The 17,735-nt window shown below is 48.8% G+C and overlaps 1 protein-coding gene and 1 long non-coding RNA gene across 4 annotated transcripts in view; one reads left to right on the plus strand and one right to left on the minus strand.

Annotated features, from left to right (window-relative positions):
- The window catches only part of Gramd2a (GRAM domain containing 2A), a 32,774-nt gene extending 15,209 nt beyond the window's left edge, over positions 1–17,565 (minus strand). Inside the window, exons 1-2 of one of the 2 annotated variants that reach the window (XM_010627285.3) lie at positions 16,221–16,311; positions 15,986–16,079 (exon numbers count right to left, since the gene is read on the minus strand). The gene's annotated coding sequence lies outside the window, so the exon portion shown is untranslated. Of the gene's footprint in view, positions 1–15,985; positions 16,080–16,220; positions 16,312–17,314 lie in introns of those variants that run through there. The other variant, XM_010627288.2, reaches the window with a different exon arrangement.
- Positions 103–13,312, plus strand: LOC104864406. Of its 2 annotated transcripts, none has more exons than XR_004514319.1 (4): positions 103–444; positions 2,236–2,382; positions 2,483–2,608; positions 12,689–13,312. It is a non-coding gene; the product is annotated as an uncharacterized LOC104864406 (long non-coding RNA). The 2 variants fall into 2 exon arrangements; XR_780876.3 differs by lacking the exon at positions 12,689–13,312 and adding an exon at positions 6,467–6,925 and having other exon boundaries at positions 105–444.
- Positions 17,566–17,735: the final 170 nt, after the last annotated feature.

A 17,735-nucleotide genomic window follows, 5' to 3' on the forward strand; every position in this document is an offset into this window, starting at 1 on the left:
GACCCTGTCACAACCCACACAGAGAATGAGTGACAGCCAGCAGGAAAGGAGGGGAGTACTGGACACCAGCTGGTGGCGTCACCCAAAGCTGGGCCCTTCCTGCAGGAGCCTGGCCCCACCACAAGGCACTCAGCCCACACTGGCTGACAGATCAAAGGGGGAACACAGTGGGAGGCCGCCCTAACCACGGGCCACACCTCCCTCCAGGACTCTGTCAGCTCCTCCACCAGGCCAGGCGCCAGAGGCGGTGTGGCCAGTATAGTCACAGGCTGGGCCTGGCCCATGGCTGGCGGGGTTGGCCCCCTAGGTACCTCCCACTGCCAGCCAGGGCGCCAGGCTACTGTGATCTCCGGGAAAGATCTGAACACAGCTCTGTTCTCCAAACAAAATGCAGCACTGCGCAGCCCTCAAGAGAGGCAACCCAGCAAGACCTATCACGTAAAGGTACAAGATCCCAATAATGAATGTAATTGTATTGTATACCTAGATTGTGCCAATAAGCTCAATAAAAATCAAAAAATTTTTTAAAAAAAGAGAGGCAACCCAGGGGCCACAGCAGCAGTTATACAGGACAAGGAGCTAGGTACACATCTGTCTCAACGGAGCTTCCAAAGCTGAGCTCAGAAGTTGGGCATCGTGGTGCGTGCCCTCTAACCCCAGAACTCAGGAGGCAGAAGCAGGAGGGCTGAGAGCTCAAGCTCAGCCTGGGCAATTTAGTGAGACCTTGTCTCAAATTTTTAAAATTAAAACTAGGGCTGGGCGTGTAGCTCAGTGTGGTGGCCCTCGGTTTCATCAACAGTGCCACAAAAAAACTGAAAGAAAATCTGAGCCTTTTTTCAGACCACTTAGACGCTCTAGGGGTAGCGTTTAGGTGACTATATGTATTGTAATTTGTTATTACAGTATAATTTATGTATAGAAAATGCGTATAAATAAATGTACAGTTAAGTGATTTCAAAGACACAGACATGGGGATCAGCCTCTCAGAACCCTCCTGCTCCTTTCTATTTCACTACCACCCGCTGTGTCCAAGGTGAACCATCATCCTGACTCCCAGTGACACAGTGACACAGAGGCCTTCCTCCTTGGTGAATTCACGTGAACAGACCTAGATTCTGCGTACTTTTTCATGTGGCTGCTTTTACTCTGCAATGCGCTAGAAAGATCTGTGCACGGTGCTGAGTGGAACTATAAACCGTGCATTCTCACTAGCATTTAGAATTGTTTTGTGTTGGGTTTTATTTTAACTTTTTTTTTTTTTTTTTTTTTTTTTTGGTTTTTTTTTTACTTTTTTTTTTTTTTTTTGGTTTTTTTTTTACTTTTTTTTTTTTTTTTTGGTTTTTTTTTTACTTTTTTTTTTTTTTTTTGGTTTTTTGAGACAGGGTCTCACTGTATAGTTGAGACTGACCTGGAACTCACTATGTAGCCCAGGCTGGCCTCAAACTCATAGTGATCCTCCTGCCTCAGGCTCCCAAGTGCTGGGATTATAGGCGCGCGCAACCACACCTGGCCTTTTTTTTTTAACTTTTTAATTGTTTTTTGGTACTGGGGATTGAACCGGGTCCTTGCACTTGCAAGGCAGGCGGCGGCAGCACTGAGCTAAATCCCTGGCCCATGTGTTGGTTTATTTTTTCGTTTTACTATTCATGGACATGGGCAGTTTCAGGTTGTCTCAGTTATGTCCTTCTACCTGATACCCACAACTGAAGGAAGGAGAGGTTTATTTCAGCTCACGTTTCAGTCCATGGCAGAGGGTCCGGCGGAGAAGCCGCTCACATCCTGGTGGAAGGATGCAAGGAGACAAGGCAAGAGGTGGGGAGGGACACAAGCCCTTTCAGGTCATGCCCAGGGACCATCTGCTCCAATCAGGCCCTACCTCCCAATAGGAAGTCAGCTGGGCCCCTGGGAGTCTAATCACCAGAGCCAAACTACCACACAGGTTAGGCCTATTATGAAAGTGGCTGAAAATTCCAGCAGCATAAGTATTCATTACCGTCAGTAAACACTCAGGATGGAATTGCTGGGTCACAAAGCAGGATCAGGTCCAGGCTTTGAAAGGTTCCCAAGTAATTTGGGGTTGGGGAGACCAGGGATCGAACTCTGGACTTTGCAGTTACGAGGTAAGCAGCAGCACCACTGAGCTAAATCCCCAGCCCTGTTCCCAGGTGATTTTCGACTTACAGCCAGAGTTAAGACACCACAACTACCCTTATACCTCCTATGCTTTCTTTGTAGCTACTGCTATCTGAGGCCAGACCACCACCTGCCTGTGCTGGAGACCCAGGCTCTGAACTTCCTGAGCCTTTGCTGTGTCTCTCTTGAATTTCAAAGTCATTGTAACCATTTCAGGTGTCCCTGTGTCAACACACATTTCCTTTGCAGGTAAGGCCATGCAGCCCTTTCCCCAAGTGTGCCAAGGAAGCGACAAGACAGCTGTCCCGTGTGGCAGAGCTGGCTACGAGCAGCACTTTGTCCTTCGCAGGAAACATCAAATCCTGCCACACAGCCCAGGAGCTGAGGGAGCAACAAGACCCTTCCTGAGGGCAAACTAGGGTCACGAGAATGGGGTCAGGTTCATCATCAACAGGCTGAAATTGGAGGACAGAAGGTAATTTTCTTCTTTCGCAAAAATAATCCTATTACTGCTGCCTTTGCACTTCATCAGAAGTTATGCCCCACTTTTTATGTTCTGAGTGCATATTCCCTGCTAGGACAAAGGCTTTGCCCTTTGCACCGACCAGAAAAGGGGAGAAACCCCATCGTTGAATCTCACAGAGTAGGAGGTGGACTATTAAGTTGGGAGACACTCACTGGGTCCCACTCCAGCCACCCCACTCAGCTCCCCTAGCGAAGGGAGGACCAGGCCCCCGCACAGTCACAACCCTGGCTTCCCAGGCAGGGGCCGGAGGGCACCTAAGCTGGATGTGCTCAGTTTCCCTTCCCTCGCCTGGCAGCCGTGAGACAGAAGAGGGACGGAGGAGTACGAGTTCCCTCTGAGACCCTAGCCACCACCTACCCAGCCAAACTCTGTGCTGCACGCAGGGGACAGCATGAGGCAAAAGCGGACCACAGGCACACCCTGAGTCCAAGAGAGAGCACAGGCCGTCTGCTCCCCTTGGCGCCCATGAATCCCCACTTCCACTGCCAGGGCCCCTGTGCTTTTGGCCAAATAGGAAACCGCCGTGCCTGGTTTGCCCAAAGACCCACACCAGGGCACCGGTGACACAGGGCAGGTGGTCCTGCTTAGACTTGCTAGTGGAGGCCAGAGATGGCTGGTTCCGTGACCCATCCCAGCAGGGCCAGGACTCCACGGAGGTCTGTCTGAGTCCTAAGCCCGGGTCAGAGGCCAGGAAGAGGAAGGGGCGGGCTTGAGAACTGTGAACTTCCTCCCCAGGTGGCTGCAGGCAGAAGGGAGGTGACTAGACCTGGCTCCCCATCCTGCCTAACCTCAGCTGAGCTCTAGTTCCCGAAGGGAGAGGCCAGCATCCTGCTGTTTTTGTTGCTCTGTTTTTTGAAACTGGGTCTCACTTATGTGTTTCAGCCTGGTCTCAAACTCTCAGCCATCCTCCTGCTTCTTTCTTTCCACACAAGTGCTCAGGGTGGAGGGTTGTAGCTTCTGCGACCAGGGCCAGCCCCCGGCTTGCCCCAGAGACCCCAGTAGAGGGGGTGTGTGAGAGATAAAAGTGAAGTCTCAGATGACCATGCAGGGGCCCCTGAGGAGTGGGGCTCCCTAGGCCAAGCCCTGCTCTTTCCCCGCCTCAAAGAACCCAGCCAACTGAAGGAACTAGGGGCGCAGGAGCCAATGTGGGCCCAGTCCTCTGGCGTGGAGGGTCTGGGACGCACAGAACCCGTTAGTTCTGGGGCCAAGAGGAGATGCTCCTCCCAAGAAGACCATCCTGTCCACGGTGCTGGGACAGTGAGCCAGGCCGACCCTGTGTCCTGCCCTCGGTGGCCAAGACATCGCCCAGCCTCTCACCTCGCCACATGGACAAGCAGGCCACGGGACTGAAAGGGCCGCAAGCTCCTTCTTCCTGCTCCCCAACCTCCCTGCCCAGGCCCAGCTCTCAGCACCCCAGAAAGGCCCAGCGTCTCACGGGAGAGCATTCAGAGTCAGCTCGGTCACTGCTGTAGAGACGTGAAGCTGCGAAGAGCTCGGACCCTGCTTCTCTTCCTGCCCAAGGCGGGGTCCCCACCTCAGCCCCAGCACCTCTCCTCGCCAGGCCGCTCACAGCCTTTGGCACGCAGGGAGCCCTCGACAGCTCCTCGTCATCTGAACAGACAAGCCCAGCCTCAGCTGTGCGGCTCGGAAGCAGGGTCGCTCTCTGCCCAGCAGGAGAGCTGGGGTGACTGCAGCCAGCCAGCTCGCTGCCAGCTTCACTCGGACCTCTGCGACCTCGACGCCTCCCACGGCTGTGCTTCCACACACAGAGGACCTGAGGATGAGGGAGATCGAGGCCCAGTCTGGGTTGGATGATTGGATCCTCCATTCCTGATCACCAAGCCACCCCCGCAGGCCAACTGAGTGTCCCTGGAGGATACGTAAGGTGCACCCCCATGGGAAGGGATTACTGGGGAGCCACACAACCCCAAGGGGACCCATAAAGATCACACACGGCCTCCATACCTGAGTCATTGCCCTGGAGCTTCAGCCCAAGGAAGCAAGAGCCACTGGCAAAGACCTCTTACCCCCGGGCCACCTCCCACCCTCAGGCATCCACCACCACGCCTGACTCTCCCACCTTTCTGGGAACCTGAAGACTCACACAGGCCATCAAATTTAGGATCCCTCTCTCCGCCCCGCACTGCAGGTTTCGGGCCAGCAGTTGCTACCTCCCTCCTGCCCAGAGCTCAAGGCCTGCACAGTGAGGACAGAGAGACAGGGAGGGACAAATGAGAAGCTTCACTCCTGGGGACGCCAGTGTTTCCTGCCGCGCCTGGCCACAGCCTGGCTGTCCAGCCGGTGCCCGGGCCCGGTGACAGACCACGTTTTCTTGGCAGGCCATTCCAGACAAGAAGCTAGTCGTTCAAGTCTAAACACAGACCTGCATTCAGTCAGAGACAGAGCTCCCCTGTGTGTCTGGCAGCCACTCTGCTGGCAGGGGACAGATAGCCTCTGCCGGGCAGACACCCTGCTCAGCACTGCCAGGGGTGCGGCTACTCTGGGGACAAGTCAGCTCTGTCCCCAGCGCCCAGTGTCCATCCCTGCAGCATGGCCCCAGCTCTGGGGAACCACTGGGCTCTCAGGTCCTAGAGGAGGCGAGGGCTAGGGACAAGCCTGGAACTACCTCTTCCTTGCTGGGCTTCAGTTTCTCCTCTTCAAAAGAGCAAGAAAATCCCAGCCCAGGGTGGAAAACAAATGTGTGAGGGAAACAGAGCCAGGACTTGGGGAACCCGCAGGTGGCCACAGAAGTCAGGACATGCTCCGTCCTCTGCTGTCCTCCTCCAAAGCACTCAGCCCTGGGTAAGCGCCCTGTGCCCTGTGCCCAGGAGGGGAGGTGAGGCTGCCCGAGGAGGAGCGAATATTTACTCAGAACAGCAAGTAATTCTAACTGTGCGGTCCAGGCAGTGAGGGGCAGCAGGGGGTGCCAGGAAGGCACGATCAGAGTCCAGACTCAACAGAGGGCAGGGATGTGACATGCAAAGAATGCCAACCAGTCGGCAGGGCGGTAGCAGTGGGAGAGGGGTGACTGCCCAGGGTTCTGGTGTGCCAGGGCTCAGAGGCTAGCGGTGTGCACATAAAAAAGCCTTTGTGCCTGGACGGTGCAGGTGAGCCGGGAGGCAGTGAGCAACAAGGCTGGAGAGGTGACCAGGGCCAGATCACACGGGAGCAGGCAGGGTTTCGGTCATTAGTTTACAAGAAGTGGGGGCTTCACTGGGTGTGGTGGCGCACACCTATAATCCCAGGACTCAGGAGGCTGAGGCAGGAGGATGGCTGTGCGTTCAAGACCAGCCTGAATTACATAGTGAGACCCTCTCTCAAAAAACAAACTGACAACAACAAAAAAAGAGGGACCCAAGAAGGGTTAAATGGGGTTTACAATATACAAGTTTGCCTCAAAGTAAACAGACAGAAGAGGGGCAGGGATGTGAGGGTGAACGCTGGTGAGAAAAGAATGAGCTACGGTCGGTCATTTTTGTGGCCTGAGGAGAGTCCACTGTGTGAACCTCATCCAGTGTGTTTACAAGTTTCCCTGGAGACAGAGCACCCAGGAAGCTGCAGCCCAGCAGAGAGTGACATCTAGGACCTGGTGGCAGTGGGGATGGAGGGCAGGGGTGAGTCCGGGATATGTATTTCCAAGTGGAAGCTACCTGACTCGGTGACCCCAGTTGCCTGTGGGTCAAAGGAGAGATGGCAACAGGACTACTAGGTTTCCAGCTTAGCCAGTCGGATGTGCCAGGGAACGCACTGAGAAAGGGCGCAGCGGGAGGACAGTCATGAACTCAGCTTTGTTGGTTCTTTTTTCAGTGCTGAGCACGGATCCCAGGGATCTGCGCAAGTGCACTACCACCAAGCCGTGTCCCCAGCCCACGACTTCAGTCTTAAAGGAGTGTGAGAGACATTTAAGCGGAGACGCCAGGCCAGCTCATGGTGGGGCACTTGCCTGGGCTGCAGAACACTCTGGGTTCAATCCCCAGCACTGGAGAAAAAACAAAGAGACCCTAAGCCAGGAAGGAGTAGGGAGCTCAGAGAAGTCCGAGTTGCTGGCCCGAGTTACTGGAAAGGGGAGTTTGTAAGATGCAACACGAAAGCAGGGACACAGAAGCACAACTGTCCACAGAACATCAAGACCAGGGGGAAGAATCATCTTTTGACAAGCAGCACTGGGATAGCTGGATCTTGCAAAAGAAGCTCACACTACTGTACACTACATAGAAAAGTTAAGCTAAAATGTCAGAGCTGAAACTATACAACATTTAAAGGAAACCCAGGTGAAAATCTTTGCAATCCATTAGGCTGTGGTGTCTTTATTTTGGGTTTTGTTTTTGTTTTTGTTTTTTTGAGACAGGGTCTCACTATGTAGTTGAGACTGACCTGGAACTCACTATGTGGCCCAGGCTGGTCTCAAACTCATAGAGATCCCCCTGCCTCAGCCTCCTGAGTGCTGGGATTACAGGCGTGCGTCACTATACTTGGCATGGCTGTGGTCTCTTTAAAATGAAGCCAAAATAACAAGGAACAGAAGGAAAAAGCAGATGGGATCCCATCAAAATTAGAAACTTTTGTAATGCTAATGATACAATCAAGAAATTAAAAAGACAACCCACAGAATGAGAAAACAGAATAACTTTGAGACATTATGTCAAGTGAAATAATCACAAAAAGACAAACACTGCTTGCTGTGTAATGGCATGTGCCTGTAATCCTAGCACTTGGGAAGCTGAGGCAGGCCTGCCTCAAATTCAAGGCCAGCCTAGGCTACATAGCAAGAACCTATCTCAGAAAAACAAAAATAATTTTTTTAAAACTCTCAGAATTCAATAATAAACAAATAGCTTATTTAAAATCAGCAAAGATGTTGGGCATGGTGGCACACACCTGTAATCTCCGTATTTGAGAGGCTGAGGCAGGAGGATCACTCAAAGTTCAAGGCCAGCCTGCACTATAAAGATTTGAGCAAACATTTCTCCAAAGGAGATGTTAAATGACCAATAAGCATAGAAAGAGCTGCTAACATCTCTCAGCAGGGAAAGAACACTCTGGAGCCCTCCACAGCCCCGAGTAGGCCAGCGTCAACAGCAGTGCTGGCAAGGATGTGGACACTGCTTAGCCCCTGGGACCCTCAGTCTCAGCTTGTGGGAGAGTAAAACGGTGCAGCTGCCTGGAAACCACTTTGAGGGCTCCTCACACAGCTCAAGCCCTGCAGGACCCATCAGCAATGCCATCCTAGTTGTGTCTCCAGAAGGACTGCAAATATTACATGCAAATCTCACAGCAGCATTATTCATGACAGCCAAAAAGAGGAAACAACCCAACACCTCGCAGCTTCTGAGCAGGAAGCACAGATGCTGCCACTTGAATGATCTCAAAATCACAGTACACACGGAAGACAGTCACACAAGACCCCATAGCACGTGGTTCTGGGGACTGGAATCTCCAGTCCTCGCAAATCCACACAGATCAGGAGGGGCTCAGAGGTTCCTGGGGCTGGGGAAGGCTCAATGACAATAAGAGACATCAAACGGCACACAGTTTCCTTCTGGAGTGCTAAAAATGTTCTGCAATTAGTAATGAGGGTCCCTAGACTTTGTGAATATACTACAATAAGACGGAGCTGCATGCTTTGAAATGGTGATGGGCTTGGAACTCCCATACCACCCTGAGTGCATCCGATCGCATCTGAAATGGTAACGGGCTGCGGGGTAGCTCAGCGGTTTGATGTCTCTCTTCTCTCTCTCTCTCTCTCTCTCTCTCTCTCTCTCTCTCTCTCACACACACACACACACACACACACACACGCACACACACACACACACACATGCACAGACGTGCGTGCGCATGCACATGCAAACTGTATGGTGAGCTCTATTTGAATTATATCTCAATGAAAAGGAGCAGGAGCTAGGAAGAGGAGAAGAAAAACCTGAGCCGGAAGAACCACAAGGTGGAAAGACTGTGAGAAAGGAAGGAGGACACCTGACCTCGCAGGAGATCGGGAGAGTGGCTAAGCAGAAAGAAGCCAGGCTTTGCAGTGAACACTTGTTCAGGACCAGCCTGAACATAGAGATGGGTGGGGGATCGATCCTGGTGCGCAGTTTGTCACGGAACCCACAGCAGCATTTCTAGACAGAATGAGAAAGTGAGGGAGGTTCTGTGTGTTGAGGCCAGTACTGACCCGAGTGAAATGCGCTCCAGAACTTAGCCCTGTAGCTGGGCGACTTCCACAAGGCCAACTCTGGTGCCCTGGTGAGAACTGAGGCTGCACCCGGGGTTGTCCCGGGAGGACAACCTTGGACCCTCTCGGGAAAAGATCTGGGCTTCCTGGGACTGAGAGAGGAGACGGCTTATCTCAGTCCCCAGCCCCAAGCCACCCTCACAACCCTGCCAAACACCTGCTCCATGCACCTAGGCAGGTCTGGGGAGCGCAGCAGATTCAGCATCGCATTCCAGCTGCACTCAACCTGGGCCACCTGGCGCCCTCTGCTGGTGTGCAGGGGGTGGTGACCTCAGACATCCCACTCACAGCGGCACTCCTGCAGCCTCTGCCCCTCGAGCCACCCACACCACCCGACGGGCTCCCCAAGATCCTGATCACGTATCCAGTCTCCAGATACAACCTCCAGTCCAGGCACAACCTCAGGATCTCAAACTCACAGCTATCCTCCTGCCTCAGCCTCCCAGGTATACTAGAATTACAGGTGGGCACCTCCCTGATGAACAAGGTGTGCATATTTCTTTTTAGTACATATGCTGCCAAAGCAAGCACAATTATTTAAAACTGCATATTTAAAACTGACGATTATTTGAAGATGGTAAGACAAACCACCTAAACATAAACAACTGATCAACCATAAGAAAGTGGCTCAGATTTTTATATTTGGGCACCGGGTTACACAGAGCTGTGATGGGGGTGATAGGTACGTAATTAACACTGGAAAAGAGGAAGGGAAAGGAAGGAAGGGAATGGAATTAATATGAGAAAATGAAAAAATGGAAACAAAGTCTTTGTAAATAGGGAGGTTTGGAGGGGTTGAAGAGAGGGCAGAGGAATGGGGAATAAAATAAGAGCCAAGATGGATCATGTAAAGGTACAAATTTCCAATGATGAATGTTATTATATTGTATACCTAAAATGTACCAATGAAATTATTTTTTTTTAAAGTGCCATTAACACTGGAGAGTTAATTATCTTTACATTGCTGTTGCAGTGTTTGGATTGAGTCCAGGGTCCCTGGCTTGCTAGGACCTCTAAGCCACACCCATAGCCTAAAACTATTGACTTCAATGTTGATCTTGTACAATTATAATAGTAATTAAATCAGACATTAACTCTGGGGGCTGGGGTTATAGCTTAATGGTCCATACACACAGTGACTCAGCCCAGCACTAGGTCCCAGCTCTAGGGGGAAAAAAAAATCCAGTTTTCTTGTAGATCTGTAACATAGTTATCAAATACATTTGGGGAAATTATTACATTAATTATAGAAAAATCTTTAAGAAAATCATAAAGCTTTTAAATGACATTTTAAAAGCCCAAAATAAGGAAGAGAGAAATCCTGTACAAGTACAGTAAAAAATTCAATGTTTTAAGAACCAGATTTACCCCCCAATTTATAGATGTCGTTCAGTCCCACCAAGGACTGCGCGAGCGCGTGTGTGTGTGTGTGCGTGTGTGTTTGGTAAACCGATTAAATTTCATCTGGAAGACTACGAGCACGACAGTAGCCAAAAAAGTTTTGAAAATACAAATAGTGTAATAATGGCTTTGCCCTGCTAGATGCCAGAACAAACTATAAACGTAGAACAATTAAACAGTAAGAGATTTATTGGCTTAGAAAAGATTAATAGATCCATGAAATATGAGTCAGTGACCAGAAAATTACCTATGGGTATATATATGATAATTTAGTAAATACTGAAAGTGTTTTGAAGAAGGGAAAAGTAGATTGTCTAATAAATGGCATTGGGCAAGAGCGACCACACTATGCACAAAAAATGTATTTCAGCCTGTGGGTGGTGGAACATACCTGTAATCTCAACACTCAGGAGGCTGAAGCAGGAAGATTCCAAGTTCTAGCCCAGGCTGGGCAACTTAGCAAGACCCTGCCTCAGAGTACAAAATAAAAAAGAGCTGAGGCTGTTTCTCAGTGTAAAGGGATCTTCCTGCCTCAGCTTCTCAAGGGCAGGGATGACAGGTTCACAGCACAAAGTCAGGCAAAATGGGCATTATTTATACACCATGATGGGGCTAAAACTGAGTTCATTTTTCTGATGCACACCAGTGCCTTTAAGAAGTGCAAATTCCTTAATTCAACTACTCCATTTTAAGAATTTGGTACAAGGAGTACCGGGAATTTAGCTCAGTGGCACCGCACCTGCCTCGCAAGCGCAAGGTCCTGAGTTCAGTCACCAGTACCAAAAAACAAAACAAAACAAAACAAAACAAAAACATAATTTGGTACAAGGGCCAGTGATGTAGCTCAGTGGTGCCACGTCTGCCTGACAAGCACAAGGTCCTGAGTTTGATCCCTGGTTTCACAAAAATGAAGAATTTGGTACAAGGAAAGTAATGAACAAATAGGTAAAAATGTATATTCACATAGTCAACAACTATAGAGAAGAAAGCAGAAATAATAAAACGTTTTAATATTATGGATTCCTATACAATGGACTGAAAGAATAGTTTATAGTTCCATGTGGTATAATGTGGGGAAAAGTCCAAAATGTATTGTTTACATGAAAAGTAGGAGCCAGATACAATGGTGCATTCCTGTAATCCCAGTATTCTGGAGGCTGAGACAGGAAGATTACAAACTGGAATGCAAGGCCCTGAATTCAACCCCCAGGGCAGAAAAATAAAAAGGCCAAGTGCGGTGACACATACCTGTAATCCAAGCATTTGGGGAAGCTGAGCCAGGAGGATCATGTCTGAACTCAGCCTGGGCAACACAGTGATTTAGGGAGACCCTGTCTCAAAATAAAAGATAAAGAAAGACCGCCATGGTTTCTCAGAAAGCAGAAGTCTGGGAACTTTGTGAGTTCTCAGGTACACATACTCAATATACGCCCATCTCAGGGAAATCAGCACTTCAAACGCCTCATTACATTTTTTTTTTTTTTTTATACTGGGGATCAAACTCGAGCCCTTGAGCTTGCGAGTCAGGTGGCAGCACCACTGAGCCACATTCCCAGCCACTCTTCTAGCTATTTATAAACTATATAATAAGTTATTGTGAACCATAGAAAAACTTAGTTTTAAAAATGAACTCTGGGAACCAGGGATTTAGCTCAGCAGCACCATGACTACCTGGCAAGCCTGACACCCTCAGTTTGATTTCTGGTACCAAAAAAAAGAACTCTGCAAATAAAGAAAATGTGACATTTATACACAATAGAGTACCACTGAGGCAGGAGATTAGGGCATGGCCAGCTAGGTTGCAACCTATTAGAGTTTCTAGGACACATGAAAGTACTATCTTCAATTCTCATGAGAAGTCAAGCAGGTTTTTGCCATCAGGTTTTTTGTGTGTGGGGTTTTTTTTCTTTTTTTTTTTGTACAGGGGATGGAACTCAGGACCTTGCCCTTACGAGGCAGGCCGTGGAACCTCTGAGCTAAACCCTTGGCCCCTCAAGAAGGTTTCTTTGTTTGTTTTGTTTTTTGAGACAGGGTCTCACTATGTAGTTGAGACTGACCTGGAACTCACAATGTAGCCCAGGCTGTCTTGAACTCAGCAAACCTCCTGTCTCAGCCTCCCGAGTACTGGGATTACAGGTGTGCACCACCACGCCCAGCTCTCAAGCAGATTTTTGACAGGGCACCTAGAGGTCAGTTGAGGACTGGGAGACACACAAGACACCACCATTTCCTCCTTGCTTCTGTGTCCTATTTCCCAGTGGTCCTCTCTCACCTTGCAGAGCGTACTTTTTATCCTACTTTAATTGGCCCACACTCTCTGTAGAGTAGGTTTCTTTTCATAAATGTAAAACCTCCCTACCTTTGCTGCCTGTTTTGTCCAATTCTTTCTTCAGGACAAGAAGAACCTAGAAAGAATCTCTAGAGTCTCCAGCACCCCAGAACCTGATAACACTACTCCTCCAGAAAGGATAGACCTGAGTTTATAAACCTGTGGGAAAACAGATGCACCTTGAGACGATAACGTCAAGTGAAATAAATCAGATTCGGCTTAAAGATTGCATGGCTTCTCCTATATGAGAAATTCAAAAAATCAATAAAGAGCAAAATAAAAGATGTATAATAGGAAGTTAAGGAGATACATCTTTCACAAAGGGGAAGGGGACCAAGAGATGGAGGGGAAATGAAACAAGAATTAAGCTCCATATCGTAGGCACATGTACCCACCTCCACATGATGAGTGTAATTATTATTATAATCATGTACCGATAAGTTTTTAAAAATGAACTCTGCCAAAATCATACTCGATAAGATTGAACAAAATCAGTTATACATGTATACACGCACAGACACACACACACACAGAAGGGCATGTAAGACAGGCCAAATCTGCATCAAAGTGACTAGGTTATATAAATCTCAATTTTCTGGTCATGAAATTTATTGTTCTATATCTACACAATGTTAGCTCTGGGATAAACTGGGTTAAAGCTACATGAGAACTGTCTGTATTATTTTACAAAACAGCAAATTAATCTACAAGTATCTCAAAATTAAAAAGCTTATTTGAAAAATGGAGCATTGGGCTGGTGATGTAGCTCAGTGGTAGAGCGCCTGGCATGCACCCTAACATCACTCAACTAACTACCTTTGCACCTTGAAAAAGAAATCAGAGGAAGCTCTCCTCAGAGTTGGGCTGGAAATTTGCAGAGATTCTCCCAGCAGGAAATACTATCTTAGATCATGCAAGCTGGGGATGCTGCAGGGAAAACACTTTTGCTGAGCACATACTAAATTCCCAGCCAGGACAGAGTCTGGTCACAGACACAGAATGAGCAATACAGAGCCAGTAATAACTCAGCAGAAATTTGTAGACAGGCATGGTGACACACCCCTGTAATCCCAACACTCAGGAGACTGAGGCAGGAGGATTGCCACAAGTTCAAAGACAGCCTGAGCTACATAGCAAGACCCTGTCTAAAAAACAAACAGGCCACGTGTGGTGGCGAAAGCCTGTAATCCCAGCACTCAGGGAGGCTGAGGCACGAGGACTGCTGTGAGTTCGAGACCAGCCTGGGCTACATAGTGAGTTCCAGGTCAGTCTCAACTACATAGTGAGACCTTTTCTCAACAACAACAACAACAAACAAACAATCAACAAACAAAAAGACCAGAAGGATTGTGACAATGACTTAGTATATGTTTTACCTGCCATGTCAATAAATGCAAAAGAAGAATAAATAAATATATACATAAGAAGGAAAAGCAATTCATCTTTGATTTAAACTAATGCTTTAAAAGCTTTTGATTTCAGGTTAAAAAAAAAACAGTGCCAGCCAAAAGTTAATGTCTGCTTAGGGATTTAGCTCAGTGGTGTTGCCACCTGCCTCACAAGCACAAGAGCCTGAGTTTGATCCTGGGTACAAATAAAATAAAATAACATAATTTTAAACATCACTGAGGAAACATTAGGACAAGGATTTAAACCACCACAGGTTATTATTACAGCCCAGTTCTAAATGTTGATCATTTCTCTACTAATAAAAATGTATAGTTATTGCTGGACATGTAATCCCACAAGCCTGTACTCCCAGCACAAGGAGGCTGAGGAAGGAGGATTGTCATGAGTTTGAGGCCAGCCTGGGCTATGCAGCAAATTCAAGACCAGCCCAAGATCATCCTGAACAAGATAGCAAGACCTTGTCTCATAAAAACAAAACAACAACAACAAAAGAAGTGCAGTTACTGGTAGAATGATTTGTCACAAGGTAGAGGTTTATATTCTGGAGAACAACACCTTCCTTTGGAATCAGCGTGGCTGTTACTTTTTTGTTGTTTTTTTTTGGTACCGGGGATCGAACACTGGTCCTTGTGCCTGCGGAACCACTGAGCTAAATCCCTGGCCCTGTTACTTTTGAATTACACAGGAATTTATTTATTTATTTATTTATTTGATACAGGGATGGAACTCAGGTCCTTGCACTTGTAAGGTGGGCAGCGGAACCACTGAGCTAAATCCCTGGCCCTACACAAAAATTCTATTTCCAGGTTTCTGCCCCCCCCATATACACTGTGTCAGTTACTTTTCTCTCGTTGCTGAGACAAAATACCCAACACCCACAGTTAGAGGGGAAGGGGTTTATTTGGCTTACAGTTTATAGAGGTTTCAGTTCATCATTGGCTAGCTCCAGGCTGGGATGGCAAACAAGCACCACAGAACAGAAACAACACACAAGGCAGCAAAGGCAACAAGAGAGTTAACAGTGTCTCCCTGCCCCTTTTATCTTATTCAGACTACTCAGGGCAGGTAGCACTCACACCCTTAATCCTAGTGCCCTTGAGCCTAGCATTGCATCATGAATTCCAGCTGCACACACTCTAGATCAAGCCTATGACCACGTGAGGCTTTGGAGGGACATCCAGACCCAAACCCTCATTCACACACACACGCGCGCGCACGCACACACACACACACACACACACACACACACACGCACACACTGGGTAAATAGCTGGGGAATTAATGAAAGCCTTGAAGATTGGTGATAAGAGGTGATAACTGATCCATGCCCTGTAGCCCAGATGAATTGTGATACAATGGTCAATACTGACTTCTCATCAAACTGAAGCTGCATTAGTCTTGAGAGGTTGGAAAGGGTGGAAATTATTTCCCCCTCTTGAACAATTCTTTTTCTGGTGATCAGCTTGAGACATCAAACACCAAAGAAGAGTGCTATGTTCGTGGAAAGAAAGGAAACCTCAGAGATGGAGGAGGAAAGCTGAGCCTGGAACGGTGGCACACACCTGGAATCCCAGCACTCAGGAGACTGAGGCAGGAGGATCCCCACCATTTTGAGGCCAGCCTGGGCTACATAGTGAGTTGAAGGCCAGCCTGAACTACATAGTGAGATCCTATGAACGAAAGAAAGAAAGAAAGAAAGAAAGAAAGAAAGAGAGAGAGAGAGAGAGAGAGAGAGAGAGAGAGAGAGAGAGAGAGAGAGAGAGAGAGAGAGAAAGAGAGAGAGAGAAAGAGAGAGAAAAGTAGGAAAGAAAAAAAAGAAAGAATGCCAAATGCAGGAGGAAACCATCAGAAAACTATAGTCCCAGCTCTTTAGGGCAAGTAGGCCTGGAGAGGAAAGCAATTTGCCCTCAAGTCACAGCAAAATAAGAACAACATGAGACTTAGAACTTACTTCTGGACGGGTGTAAGGGCAAGAGGCTGTCTGTAATCCCAACACTGAGGAGGCTGACGCAAGAGGATCATCCAGAGCACCAGGCCATCCTGGACTACATAAGAAGTTCAAGGTCTGACTGAATGAAAACAAAAATAACAACAACAACAAAAAAAAACTCCACTCTGGTTTCCAGAGTGAAGTTCTTCAGGCCATTCTACTAAACACAGAATTTGGCTTTCAACAGACAACTCACCATAAACCAGCTCCAGGGCTGGGTGGAGCCACCCAAGCAGGCACTAGCAGCTCACAGAAGAGCTTCCAGGCAAGAGGTCTGCAGCACAGGACTCACCACCCCAACCCTTGAGGGCCAAGCAACATCCTAGGGGAATGACCCACGACACAGGTCTTTCTAGACTTCTGAGGCCTTGAGGTAGGACAGAAGAAATAAAACTAGGTAAAAAGGAGACCAGGAAATTGAAAATTTTTAATTGTACGTTTAAAGAAAAAAAATGCAGGGCTGGGGATTTAGCTCAGCTGTTCTGGTGCCTGCTTCGAAAGTGCAAGGACCTGAGTTTGATCTCAGGTACCAGGGGGAAAAAACAAAACAAAACAAAAAATACTTCCTAGTAAAGAAGAAAATGCAGCTTCAGAACACAAGCCTGGATTATTTACTTTTTCCCTTCTCCCCAAACAGCAAACCTGGGCAAGTCCCCTTGGGCTGAGAAAGGGTCTCCCCATTCCCTTTCACTTGCAAATTGCCCTTTTCCTCCAGCCCAGAAAGCTGGGGCACTGAAGACAGCAGGTCTAAGGCTACCTATCTTCACTTGAAGCCCTGGTGGATGGCTGTAACCTAGCAGACAGTGAGAATACACGTCCGAGATCACCCTCATAGCCTTTAAACGTGTGCCCTACCCCAACTGAATCGTGCCATTTCCCTGAGCACCGGCACTCCACTCTTGAGGGCGTCCTATATCTTCCTTTAATAACCCTTTCTCACACCTCTTTACCGACGAGTCCTGAAAATTCTCTCTGCAGAAGCGAACCTACATAGTTAATATTAAGGGGTGGATTAAGTTCCTTATTTCAGCCTCCGTACCCTCAGACCCAGCAGGATGAGGGACACTTCTACTCCTCCTGAGTTCAGAGCAACTAGAGAGGGGGGACATACCGGGGAGGGACGCACACGTTCGCCCTGCCAGGCCCTGTGCCAGCTCACGGGCGGTGGCAGGCTGTCCCCACAATGCCCAGTCTGCTAGTGCTTCATGCCCTGGCTTGGTCCTCCCCCAAATAACCCCAACCCAAGGGGCCCAAGTCTTCAAGAAGCAGAAACCACCATTCCGATGTCACCTGCAACGTCACCCCGTCTACGCCGCCTGCTTGCTCTCCCAGCTGCGCAAACTTTCTTTCCTCCCAGGTCGACTTTGAACCATAACTCCTGGCTTCTGATCAGCCACAGCCAGCCCGGGCGTGGAGCACGGGTGCGGCCGAGTCGTGCCGGGACAGCTCCGCGGCGTCGCGGGCATCCTCGCCGCTCCGATTGTGGACTGCACCCCACCCCCGAGCGCAGATCCTCAGCGCGCAGACCGTGCCCGGGAGGGGCAGCGCCAGGCTGCGGGTGGAGTCGACGTGGCGGGGAATGAATGAACACATAAATGAACACTCGGCGGCGGCGGTGGCGAAGGGGTACAAAGGACAGGGGCGGGCGAGGGGTGTTGCACGACCGACCCTTCGCGACCCGGCTCGGACCCCAGAAACACGGCGCCCCACG

The sequence above is a fragment of the Fukomys damarensis genome, unplaced genomic scaffold (genome assembly GCF_012274545.1).
Source record: "Fukomys damarensis isolate Sample0158 unplaced genomic scaffold, DMR_v1.0_HiC HiC_scaffold_25, whole genome shotgun sequence".
Taxonomy (NCBI): domain Eukaryota; kingdom Metazoa; phylum Chordata; class Mammalia; order Rodentia; family Bathyergidae; genus Fukomys; species Fukomys damarensis.